Source organism: Suricata suricatta, chromosome 9 (assembly GCF_006229205.1).
Source record: "Suricata suricatta isolate VVHF042 chromosome 9, meerkat_22Aug2017_6uvM2_HiC, whole genome shotgun sequence".
NCBI lineage: Eukaryota > Metazoa > Chordata > Mammalia > Carnivora > Herpestidae > Suricata > Suricata suricatta.
The window spans coordinates 39,435,953-39,449,381 of record NC_043708.1 but is presented as its reverse complement, the minus strand read 5'-3'; the positions used below and the strand labels follow the sequence as shown (position 1 = coordinate 39,449,381).

Below are 13,429 nucleotides of genomic sequence, written 5' to 3'. Positions count from 1 at the left end.
TATCCTAGAGGACCACATAACCATGGACAACAGAAGGTGCTTCCTTTTCCCTCGGACATTCTTTCTTATCTGATATTTCCTTCAACCATCCCATTGGCGTTATTAGAATTCATGTCAACCAGTTTAAATTCCTTTCAGGATATGGTTCCATTCTCTTAGGGGATACCAGACCTATATGGGCAAATAGGAAACATCAACTGTAACATCTACAAATAATAAAAACAAGTATCTGGGACATTTAGCAATACATATTAAAAGCCTTTATGTCCTCCTGTGCTGTATTTCTACTTCTAAAGACATACTTATGGGTGGGCACCAAAATTGAACTAGGAGGTACCACAGAGGTATTTTATTAAGTTTTTTTTTTAAATTCTGAGCTTCATAAAGAAACAGGTGAAAGGTTTCTTTTTAAATGTTTATTTATTTTGAGAGAGAGCAAGGGAGATACAGAGAGAGAGACAGGATCTGAAGAGGGCTCTGGTGACAGTGGAGAGCAGGATATGTGGCTTGAACCCACGAACCATAAGATCATGACCTGATCCAAAGTTATACGTTTAACCAACTGACTCACCCAGGTGCCCCTATTTTTAATACTAAAAAATTGGAAGTGACTTATTATACAATAAAGGATGGTGATCGTGACATAATAAAATACTGGAAGCTATTAAAATGCAGATGGAACACAATTTACTTACATAGAAAATTCCCAAGATATATTTTTAAATAGTCAATTATAAAATAAAATTATCCCAGCTTTGAAAGAGAAGGAGAGCAGGGGAAGAAATGTTAATGATTCTCTCTGGTTTGCAGACTTGTGGGTGATTTTATTGCCATAAGTAGCAGTATTTTCTTTTTTTTTTATATAGTTTATTACCAAGTTGGTTTCCAGTGCTCTTTCCCACAAGTGCCTCTCTCTATGACAATCACCCCCCTCCTTTTCCCTCCTCCCTCTTCAGCCCTCAGTTTGTGCTCAGCATTCAAAAGTCTCTCGTGATTTGCCTCACTCCCTCTCCCCAACTCTTCCCCCCGCTTTCCCATTCCCATGTAGCAGTTTTTTCTAAATTCTGTAGGAAGAACATGAATTCCTGTTATAATTAGGAAAGAAAACCTTGAGTACAAGAATTCATAAAATAATTCTTTAAAAAATTTTTTTTGGTTTTATTTTATTTTTGAGAGAGAGAGAGAGAGAGAGAGAGAGAGAGAGAGAGAGAGAGAGAGAGACAGCACAAGCAGGGGAGGGTCAAAGAGAGAGAGAGAGACACAGAATCTGAAGATAGGCTCCAGGCTCTGAGCTAGCTGTCAACACAGAGCCTAACGTGGGGCTTGAACCGTGAGATTGTGACCTGAGCTGAAGCTGGACGCTCAACCTACTGAGCCACCCAGGTGCCCCAAGAATTAATAAAATAATTCTTATGGGCATGATCTTGAGATTACTTGGCCTATTATATAACTATTTTATTTTCACATAATGTACATACTAAAAGCACACAAATCATAAATGTACACCATGACGAATTATCAAAGTGAAATACCCATGTAACCAGTGCCCAGATAAAAAATTTGAGCAATAGTAGCACCCTAGAGACCTCCTTCATGTTCCCTCCTATAAATATCCCCTAAAGGTAACTACTCTTCTAACACCATTTTGTACCTGTGGTTTTTTTTTTAGTTGGATGTAAATGTAACCACACTATGTATTTTTTCACTCAATGTTATTTTTGTGGAGATTGATCCATATTTTTACAAGTGGACATAACTCATTCATTCTCATTGTTGGATAACATGGGTTGCCAAACTATGGCTCATGGGCCAGGTACTGAATTTGTAAATAAAGTTTTATTGGAACACAGACAAACCCACTTCTTTACATTTTGACTGCTATCATGCCACAGTGGCAGAGCTGAGTAGTTATAACAGAGATCATATGGCCCATGTAGCCTTACTATCTAGCCCATCAGAAAAATTTTGCCAACTCTTGCTATATAGCATTAATTATGTAGCTATGCCACAATCTATTTGTCCACTCTACTTTGCATAAACAACTGTGTTGTTTCTAGTTTGGGGCTATAATGGGGTTGCCAGATTCAGCAAGTAAAAATACAGAATTCTCAGTTAAATTTGAATTTGAGACGAACCAACAATATTTTTAGTTTATCTCGTATGTGGCATGGCCACCCTGGGCTATAAGAATAGCATAGCTTTTAACATTCAAATATGTGCCTTTTGATGAACACATATACTCAGTTCTGTTGGGTATATTCCTAGGAGTACATTGCTGAGCTATAATGTATGTGTATGTTCACATGTAGCAAATACGAATAGAGAGTTTTCCAAAGTAGTTATACAAATTGATACTCTCACTGGCAGTGTATGATTTAGTTGGCAATCATTAATATAGTTAGTCCTTTTAATTTTAACCGGTCTGATGGATGTGTAGTAGTATCCCACTGTGGTCTTTACTTGCGTTTTTCTGATGACCAGTTACTTTGAGCCCTTTTCACATGCTTACTGACCGTTTGGTTAAGGGATTTGTATGTGTGTTATGTGTAGTGCCTATTTAAGATTTTTTGGCCTTTTTTTTTCTTTTGATTGTTGGGTTAGCTGTTTTTCTCATGGGAGCTAATGATTTATGGCATGATCTGACTTAAAATGGTGAACTGGAACAATTAGAGATTTCTTTTCTGTCTCTCTTTTCTCTTTCATTCTCTCTCTCTCTCTCTCTCTGTCTCTCTCTCTCATTTGACCTGGAAAAGATGTAGGGAAAAAAAATGAGTTTCAGCATGAAAATTCACAACGTGACAGACAGCACTGCTCAACAGAACTTTCTCAAATCTCTGTATCTGAGATACTCAATATGGTAGCCACTAGCCTCATGTGCCTCATTATTTGAAATATGGCAATTGTGACTGAGGAAGTGAATGTTACATTTTATTTGATGAATTTAAGTTTAAATAGCCATGTGGGGCCAGTGGCTACAGATTTGAGCAATACAGCTCTCATGGATGGGCCATGCATAAGCCAATTATGAATAAGCTAGGATAGGGATCCTAGCTAAGATAGTCAAAGAAGAGATTCTTTCTTTTCTTTGTTATTAAAGTTTTTATTAAATTTTTAATGTTTATTTATTTTTGAGAGACAGACAGACCACGAGCAGGGGAGGGGCAGAGAGAGAGGGAGACACAGGATCTGAAGCAGGCTCTAGGCTCTGAGCTGTCAGCACAGAGCCCATTGCGGGACTTGAACCCATGAACCACGAGATCATGACCTGAGCTGAGCCGAAGTTGGATGCTTAACTGACTGAGCCACCCAGGCGCCCCTAAAGTTTTATTTTCTTAGGTAATTTTTTTTTTTGAGAGACAGCACAAACAGAGAAGAGTCAGGGTCAGAGAGAGAGGGAGGTACAGAATCTGAAGCAGGCTCCAGGCTCTGAGCTAGCTGTCAGCACAGAGCCTGACGCGTCGCCTCAACCCAGGAACTGCAAGATCATGACCTGAGCCGAAGTCTGCCGCTCAACCTACTGAGCCACCCGGGGGCCCTTCTTAAGTAATCTTTACACCCAACATGGGGCTCGAACTCATGACTCTGAGATCAAGAGTCACATGGTCTTCTGACCAAGCCAGCCAGGTGGCCTCAAAGGAGAGTTTCTGTTTCTGAATTCTCAAGAGCTGTTCTGATGAAACTTGTCTGAAAAGTTGAGTGGCTGGAGCTATTTTCAGTCCCCTCTTTACTGTGGTCTAGTCTTACTGTTCTTAGATTTCTGTAAGATTTCATCTCCCTTGTACTGCCCTGATGCTGGTTTTTCAGCTCTTCTGAGTTCTCAGTTAAATACAATGAAATGAATCTTTTCCAAGTGATTTTGCTGTGACTAAATTGATTAGTTGGCTCAGAATACTGTAATGTCCTCTCCCTCAGGAAGAACCAAATTTTACCGTTAAGACCCTGACAGATTTACCAGCTTTACTCGACACCTCTTGAGGTGGCTGCCAAGTGCATAACACTTCTCCTTGCGAGGAAGCCTCCCGGACACATAATGAGAGGTCCTGAATGACCAGATCTAAGAAGGTCTTGTAATCTTCTTGATAGAGGTGTGGTTCAAAAACTCTCCTGTAGATCTGAATCGGCTGCAGGATTTGTAAAAACACAGATGGGGTGGGGGGCATTCCTGCAGTTTCTTTTCCATAGGTCTGTGAGTTGGGCCTAAGTATTTGCATTTATAACAATTTCTCAGGTGATATTGATGCTGCAATCTGGGGCCCACACTTTAGGAACCACTGCTGTAGATAATTGACTTAGCGGTAATCACCCTGAAATAGGGATATCACCTTCTCTCAAGAATTTCTGACTTGGAACAAAGAGATGTGAAGACTGAGGGCTCTGGAGACAAGTTCCAAAAACTACCACTGTTGTGAGTCTCTGAGCTGGTTGTAGGTGGAGCCTGGGCTGCTTAATCCCTTCATTTAGTGCTATTTCTCTATTTTCCATAAACAGGCCATAGACAAGTTTCTGTTGCCTGCTCCTAAAAGAACTTGAACTAAGACATGAGTGTATCACTTAATGTGTTTTACCACAGAAACAAAAACCTAAGTATTTTGAACAGATATAATACAGCACAGGGAATTAGTCACGGGGAGATAGAGGCCTGAGAAGCCAAATATGCAGCAAGAGATTAACAACAGCAGGAAGCCACCTCCCCCCTAGGCTGGAGGGACAAGGGGAGAAGGTGGCATTAAGGAGGCTGAGGTGACCCAGAGGAAGCTGGGACCACAGTGGACCAGCCCAACATGGAAAATGCTGCTGCCCTTACCAGAAACATTACCCAGTGCTACTCTGCAGAAGTAGAAGTGGAAGAATTCCCTGGCTTCACGCTTCCAGCCTCTCATCAATGCCTCTGTCTGCTCAGAAGCCTGAGGAACAAGGCCTGTGATAGTGAGGATAGCTTGGGGCACTGGTGGGGGTTGGGTGGGGGAAAGGACAAGGAGATCTGGAACAAGCCAAGGACCAACACTGTTCTATTTGGATTTCGTGTGATTTTTCTTCAAATTACCTTTTGCCTCCTTGCAAATTAGTGACATGATATGTGCTCACATAATTTCTAGTAGTTTCTTGTTTAGAACACATTTTTTATTGCTTTTTATTGTTTCATAATTAGGGTTGGCATTTGAGACAATCAGGAGGAAACTGCAAATGGTATGAAGAGCTGGCATTTGAATTTTCAATGTCAGAGGTGTTTTTATATGGCTCATCAAATTTAATGCTCAGAAACCTTGTGAAATAGGTTTTGCTGTTAGTTCCTCCATTTTAAGACTAAGGAAATTAAGGCTCAGAAGGATAAGCAACAGAATAAGCAGTCACATTGTTCAAAAGTGGTAAAATGGCTTGATCCCAAACCTGTGCTCAGCACATAACCTCAATTGTTACAAAACACCAAGCTATTGTGTGAAACCACATGCAAAGCTACAAACTTAAAATTGTTTCTCTGTTTATATCTCATTTCCTCTCTTATCAAAAACCCAATGGGTAGAGTAAAACTTTGTAACTAGAACTGGGAGAGGTTATTTTGAAAGATCAGCAAAATACCCCCAAAGTACCTTCCCCTCCTCCACCTGTAAATGGTTGATTAAATCTATTCTCAGTGGTCCCACAGTTTCCTAATTAATAGGTAATGATTATGGGGCCCGGGAGGATCTTTCCTAAGATCATTCTAGAACAGCAATCATTTAAAAAGAAAAGGAAAAAAAAAAAGGAAAGAAACCTTTTGGCTGAGAATATAAATTAAGCTAGACAGAGTGGGTGTTTTTGATGGCTCCTGAGACTACTTAGTCACTTAGAATTAAATACAAACACACACAATGAGTGTATATGAATGTATGTGCCTGTGTCTCATGGAGAGGAAGAGAGTTCCCTTCTATATCGCTAGAAGTTGTTAATCTTCCTTTGGTCCCGGGTCCACAGGCTGCATTTCTGATGCTGAAAAGCCATCTTTGTTTCCCCTGGTTACCAATGAAACTGTGCAGGGATCATTTCAAATCCATTGCAACTGATAGAAAAATGCTTCCAAATACAAATCTTACTTTCTGTATCAGTTATCTGTTTAATAGGAAGGACAGCTCACATGTGCACATATACACATTTCTGTGCTTACAGTGTATGGTATATGATGTCCTATATATATGCAAATGAGCTATGTAACATGGCACATCTCTACAATATTAATTGCTATAGAGAATGGGCTTACTTTTTTTTTCTACAGGAAGGCTCCATCCTCTCCTTCATTGCTGAAGACCCAAGAGAAATTTCTGTAAAGTGATTTGTCCTATAAAGTTACTGCTCAGAATGTACCTCAATAATATATTTTTATCTATAAGGATAAGCCCTGCCTTAGAGAGAGTCTCCACAACCAATTTATTGACTCAGTAAATTTCAGGCTCACTGATTGTATTTCCATCTAAAAGCTTTACACAGTTATAAAACTGGAGAGGCTTTAGAATCATTTCAGGTCAAGTTTCTTTCTGAATATTTTTCTACAACGAGCTGCAATATATTAAGCCAACCCATTAACTAGAATATCACTGGTTATACTCTTGATCTGATGGCCAAGGGACCATTTGCATTGTCTGGGTTCCACTTAGCACAATATTTGAAATGGATAGGATAGCTTAGAACAGGAGAGCAACATTAAAGTCATCTTCCTTCAGTGGAGAAAAATGTGTCTGGTTTGTAAAAAGAAAATCAGAATTCAGAACTAAAACTCTTCTTTGCAAAACAAAGCATTTCTGTCTCCCCTGAGATCCTCAACCAGTTCCAGAATATTTTCTCTTGAACCAGTTAGTGTTGCATAATGAGATGAGAAAATAAGAATGATAAGATATCCACCAGTAATCAGGTGAAGTTGTTTGAAATCTTAATTGTGAACTTCCTCCCCTCCCTCAAGATGTACAGTCTTCTCGAGATTTTACTAGCAGAAATAAGGGTGTGAGCTGATCCTTATGTGTAACTGAGACACATCCAGAGGCATTACAATTTACCTTTACAACTGGAATAACTAGATACATTTACTTTTTTTTCATTTATAAAAGACACCTGGAGAATTGCTTTCAATGTTAATTTTTCGTAATACTTGAGATTCATCGAATAATGAAAAAGTCACAGAAAAATTTTACATATTGAGAATAAAATCCTCCTAAAGGGTCAGAATTCTGCTACACACTGTTTACCTTTAACTAAACATTCAGCTGTATTAAGATCATGGCATTCTTGAGCAGCACGATGTTGTTTGGTTTAGGTCATTTAAAAATATTTTAAGAGAAAGGTATGGAACGGAAGAGGAGAGTGTTGTGGATTTAAAAGTACATGTGTATATGTGTGTGTGTGTGTGTGTGTGTGTGTGTATAATACGTTTGTGTGTGTGTCATTTATTAAAACTTTAGACAAGGACGTCGTCTTCCTAGGAGTTGAGAGCCATCAGAGCGGGAAGTCCGCAGCAGGGAAGAACAAAAGCATGGCTGCGCGATAGTACTATCTCTGCAGCAGCAGCAGGCTCCCTGAAGGAGGGTTGCAGCGACTGTCTATTACACCGCATTTTTATTAGTGACAGCCTCCGTTATCCTGTCAGCCCAGCCAACTAAGCTGTTCGCTGCGTTCTGGTTGGTCACCCGGACTCCGTTAAATGGGAAAAGGAAAGAGGACAGAAAGGTGAATTGTACTAAGTGGGGCCACACGGGGATTTCTCTTCTTCGTGGCCGGCATCGCCTCATCCTCGGGGACGTGAGGGGGGAATTCCAGGACCGCTTTTAACCCAGGGCGTCCTATCAATTAGTTTCTAAGAGCAAGGAAGGCAGTGAAAGGCTTAATCTTCTTTCCAGCTGGGGCCAACAGTCGGGATGTCAGAGCTGCCTGGCCCGTGCGCACCAGCGCCCGACCCCTGGCGGCCCTCAGAACCCGCACCCGCCAGAATGGAGGTCAAGTCAAAGGGCACGACCACAGGGTGCCCTCCCCTCACCCTCCTCGCCGCGGTGTCCGCAACTCAGCTTCTTAAACGACCACCACTAACACAGCAAGGCTAGCGGGCGGGGAGGGGGCGGGTCCCTACGGGGGCGGGACCAAGGGGCGGGGACGAAGCGGCCGAGGAAAGCGACGGGAATTGTAGTTCCATGAACCCCGATTAGCGTAGCTACCCGGGCTGTGCTGGTGAGATCGGGACTACAACTCCCAGGAGTTTGCGGGCCTGGCTGGGGAGTCCATGCGCAGTGGGCTCCACATTGTATCCTATCAGGCAAGGAGAGGGTGATGTCACCTGCGAGTTGGTAACCTACGAGCGGCTGTGAAGGAAACTGTTTAACCGGATCCCATTGTACCCGGAGCGCAGAGCCGCCTTTCCAGCATGCAGGGGTTCCTCAGGTAAGGGGGACGTGCCGCCTCGCCCGCCACACTCATTCATTAAGTAGCACCGCGCTGTGGCGTGGGGGTGGGCGCATTACTTCGGGCCGGGCACTGGGTTCGCGGCGCGCCCTCCCGCTGCCTCCCCGGAGCCCCAGGGCCAGTAGGTAAATATTAAACCCGTCCTTCAGGTTGGGTCTGGGTGGGAACGGGACCTAGACAGCTCCCGGCTGCCAAGCTGGGTTTGGGAAAATGGCTGCAACCTCGGTGAAAAGCAAGGAAAGCCCGGAGGAAGGCGCCCCCGAGGACCCGGGTCCCTCCCTCCTTTCTTTCTGAGGCGCTGGGATGCCAAAAGAGCAGACGGTACCATTCGCCCCCTTGGTGCAGGCTCTCGAGGCTGGGGGGTCGGGACGCCGGGGGTCGTGGCCTCGGCCGGGGGCCCTGCCCTCGGTCGAGAGCTGCTGGCCGGGGAGGCTCCAAGGCAGGCGTGGTGGACTCGGAGGTGGCAACAGGGAAGGAGGGACTCATGTGCCCGCCCGCGTCCGAGCAGAACCTTAACCATCCCTGCCTCCTTCGCTTGAAGCTTTATTTGAAAAAGGGTCGAGGTGACTGTAATTCCGAGAAAAGTTGGAAGCTAAAGGTCTCGCCGGAGAGGAGGGAAACCCCGCGCCGCGGAAGGACCAAGGGGTGTTGGGGGACGGAGCGGAACCTGCGCCGCCTGCGGAGCGGGTTCGGGGCGCCGCAGGGCTCTCGCGCCTGGGAAAGGTGCATCTTGTTTCCCCCTGTCCTGATTGTTCCCTCCAGAAAGAGCACCTGAGCTGGGGCGAAGCGTCTGCCCGGAGCCCTGGGCTGGGAGTTGGTAAGGCGGTGCGGGGTGTCGAATAATCTAATGATGAGGCTCGCTGTGGGACAGGAGGGCTGGGCAATAGGAACCATCTGGTGTTGAAAATCCAACTGCTTGTAAATGGGCTTGCCCTCCGACTGGAGACGTGCTTGGGGGCCCGAGAACTCTATAAAGTCCTCTGAACTTCCTTTCCCTAGCACCCTCATTCTTTCTCATTCTCACTCATTCATCAAACCCTGCTAATTCCTCTGTTCTCAAGTCGCTCACAGCCTGGCGTTGGGATGTTCTGGGTTTTGTTTTTGTTTTTTGGGTTTTTTGGGGGGGGTTGCCCCCATAAAATATTTTGGTGGGCTCAGGAATTAATACCTAGGATTTATTTCCTCTAGCGTGGTCTCCTACCCCATCTCTACCCGCAGGAGAGCATCAAGAGCAAATGCTACCCGTGACCGTTTTGCGCTCAGTGAGTAGGTAGTTGCTTGAGACTGGAGAAGGACCTAGTGAATTGAAGCAGTTTGTCTGCAAGATGAATCCCGTTGCCATGGCGACTCCTGCCGTCGGAATCTTAACTGCTCCCACTGCTGTTTCGATTCGTTGTGGCTCTGTGGGCAGCTGGGAGGGCGTGGCCAGTGGGTGTGGTCAAATGCTCGTCCCGGGCCCAGCTGCTCTCTCTTCTTCACCCTTTTAACAGCCCAAGCCTCCGTTCTCTTGGAAATAGCTTGGACACGGTTCTAGACCCCCTTCCCTCTCTTGTGCCCATACCTGGACTCTCCCCTCTCAAGAAGTACTGTTTGGAGCCTTTTTCCTGAGGCAAGCTCTAAAAGCTACAATGGAATGATTTCTTTTGCCTTTCAGGCTAGATGCATAATTTTCCTAATAATGTACCTGACAGTGTTGGAGGCAGCTTTCTCAAGGAGGGCGTGTCCTCCGTTTTGCATGAAGAGAGCTCTCTGGCCACCTGTAAAAGGCCTCAATTTGCCCTAGGTGCAGCTCTCTGGAAGTTTATAGGAATAATTAACAACTGAAATTGAATTCTGGAACTCCGTGTCATCCCTTGTGGTTCCCATAAAATCTAGGAGCCTGTCGACCGCGGAAAGGTTGCAGGCCCTTGAGGGTGAAGCAGGCTGGGGAGGGATCAAGGAGGCACCGGTCATTCTCTAGCCCTGGCATTGCTGGCCACCCTACTCTGGAGTAATTCTTTACTTCAGGGACCTGGGTTATTAGTAATGTGGGGAGGGGGGCTACAGAGCGTTTCTCAAAGTTGATTCTAGGTATAAAATCTTGTGACTCTATGAAGGACTTGGTTGTTGTCATTTCTCAAAATAATCTGAAGATGAGTGAAATTCCGCTTCTGACACTGTGGCATTGGGTTAATATCACTGAGCCTTACCTGTGTGACTTTCATGACAAAACAGCCTGGCTCTTCGTGGCAATCCTTCAACGTAGGCAAGGCAGCCATTTACTATTTATAATAAGATTTCTAATATTACTAGTATTATCCCCGTATCTGGACTTCTATTTATCCTTTTATTTTAGAATTAATTGTTTAGGATTTGTCTTTTTATAGATTTTTGAGGAATGCGGTTATTTGTAATTTAATTGCATTAAGTGTAACTGAATTACACAAATACTTTGTTTACCTTCTGCTTTTGTTACATGCCAAAGTGGATTATCACAGATATTGCAGTTAAGAGGCAAGGAAGTTGTATCTGTGAACGTGTGTGCATGTGCGTTCGTGAGCAGGTTAAATGCTTGGGGACACCGACTGCCAAGTGGTCGACATTCATCATCTGTTTTACGTAGGCAGTTACATCCTCATGAGGAAACAGGATCAGAAACTGTCACTCATTGTTTTTGTCCTAGAACTTATCATTGACTGAAAATCTCCTTCAATCCTCTGATTTTTCTTGTGTCTCTATAATTCTGACAGCAATTCTAATGTGTCCCCCCCTTCTCCCCCAAGGTCTTTGAGGGCAGGGTCTTTGTCTTGTCCTTCCCTGTCTCTCTAGCGATTAGTGTTTGACCATTGGTAGGTAGTTAATACACATTTGTTGAGTCAATCACAGAACCATGATTGGAGATTCAAGATTGCATTCTTTCCACTCATAGTTCTGGCATCAGCTGTAATATTCCTTTAGCTTTCTGTGAAGTAGTTTCATCTCAGCATAAATGAAAACTATGTAGCACATGACCTGAAGTATAAAAGGCCTTCCATGTGTCTGAAATAGCTGTATTTTGTAATTATTTGCTTTGGGAATACATTCACTCACATAAACTTTTTTTTTCTAAAATTCTTGTTACAGTTCTTAACATAATCCTTGTTACCCCACAGCTGACATTTCTAGATTTCTCTTGTACTATCCTTGGCCCAGATAACTTTTCCCAGGAGGTGTATGAGAGAAGGAAGAGAGAGACTAGGGCAGAGATTACTAGAGGCTTCTGCCAGGCCACCCATGGCCCCTGAGGCACCATCTGGGTAGAGGAGCTGGACAATGGCTTTCTTATGTGGGGAGGAGTTTTCTCACAAACAGGATCGGTAGTCCCAGGCTGAATCACGTGAGAGAAAGGGGTAGGAGAGATTTGGCCAATATTTGTAACATTCTGTTATCATCCAGTAGTCAGCTTCTGTGGGTTTTCAGAAGTATAAGTTAGTGAGGAGGTGTGATAGTAGCAGTGGGTCGTGTCCTTGGGTGGTGCTTACAGGAGCTTAGTGAGTAGGTGCCAAGGAATTTGAATCCTGGCTTTCTTGCTCTGTGGATAGGCTCTGGGTGTCAAGACTGCCTGTGTGTCTGTGTGTGGTTTTATTTGAACTACTTTGTTTAAAAGTCTGCTTTTAGTGTTGGTACTACGGTCATCAGAACAAATAAGTTGTTTACAAACAAAACATGGTTAAGATAGAAAGTGTTTCCTTGTGTAAATATTTTGGGGATGCTATAAAGAGTGGCTTTGGCTTGAGAATCTTCAGGTCTTCTGTGAAATCACTTAAAAAGTTACAGCTGTTGGATCAGGGAAAACAAGCTTTTCCAACAAAGCTTGGTACCACTGAGAGCGCTAGGTGTTTGGTTCAGGAAATAATCACAGAGTTGTAACTTCTGTGGGGCTCTCCCTGGCTTCATGTCATTCTCCTGGAATTTCCAAGTTTTAAGTCTATCCTTATATTATTGAAGGAAACAAAGCAACTTTGCCAATTTAGGTTAGCAAACTTCGTTTAAACTCTAGAGGGGGTGCAGTCAAGATGAAAATCCTTACATTTTATTTTGTGCTTTTTTTCTTCTTTGAATAAGGAATGTGGACTACTGTCACTTATTTTGGCATTTCGAGTCCTAACTTGGTAATGGAGGAAATCCTCCAAGTGAAATGTATCCTAATACCCACGGCATCTGTTCTTAGTGGTGTCCCCGAGGGCTCAGTTTATCAGGAAACTGATATCACAGGGACTGTTTAAGAAATCAGTAAGCTCGGGTCATGATCTCAGTTCTTGAGTTCGAGCCCTGCATCGGGCTCTCTGCTGTCAGCACAGAGCTTGCTTTGGATCCTCTGTCCCTCTCCCTCTCTGCCCCTCCCCTGCTTGCGTGTGCACTCTCTCTCTGTCGCTCTCAAAAATACATTTTTATTTATTTATAGTTCAGTTTAAGTGTCTGACTCTTAACAGACTCAGGTCTTGATCTCACAGTTTATGAATTCAAGCCCCACATGGGGCTCTGCACAGCACAGAGCCTGTTTGGGATTCTCTCTCTCTCCCTCTCTTTCTGCCACTCCCTAGCTTGTGCATGTGTGCACACTTGCTCTGTCTCTCTCCGTCTTATAAATACTAAAAATTAAAAACGAAATTTTAATGTTTATTTTTGAGAGAGAGCGAGAGCCAGAGAGAATGCGTGCATGAGTATCAGAGGGGCAGAGACAGAATCTGAAGCAGGCTCTAGACTCCAAATTGTCAGCACAGAACCTGATGTGGGGCTCGAACTCACAAACCATGAGATCGTGACCTGAGCTGAAGTCAACTAGCTGCTTAACAACTGAGCCACCCAGGCATCTACCACCAAAAAAATAAATTTAAATAAACGTAAAAAAAGGAATCTGTAAGGAGGGGAGTTTCTGTGTGTGACTTGGGAGTAACATCTGGTCGGTGGGGCAGGCTGGTGTGGAGGATACGGTATTTGTCGATACTTCTCTTGAGGTCACGGTCACTGTCTTTCTGTAGATTGTGTTGAG

At 43.8% G+C, this 13,429-nt stretch overlaps 1 protein-coding gene across 2 annotated transcripts in view; it reads left to right on the top strand.

Annotated features, from left to right (window-relative positions):
- Window positions 1–8,328: 8,328 nt before the first annotated feature.
- Window positions 8,329–13,429, top strand: part of DAAM1 (dishevelled associated activator of morphogenesis 1) — a 175,782-nt gene continuing 170,681 nt past the window's right edge. For both annotated transcript variants that reach the window (XM_029951671.1, XM_029951669.1), the window contains exon 1: window positions 8,329–8,397. The gene's annotated coding sequence lies outside the window, so the exon portion shown is untranslated. The remainder of the gene's footprint in view (window positions 8,398–13,429) is intronic.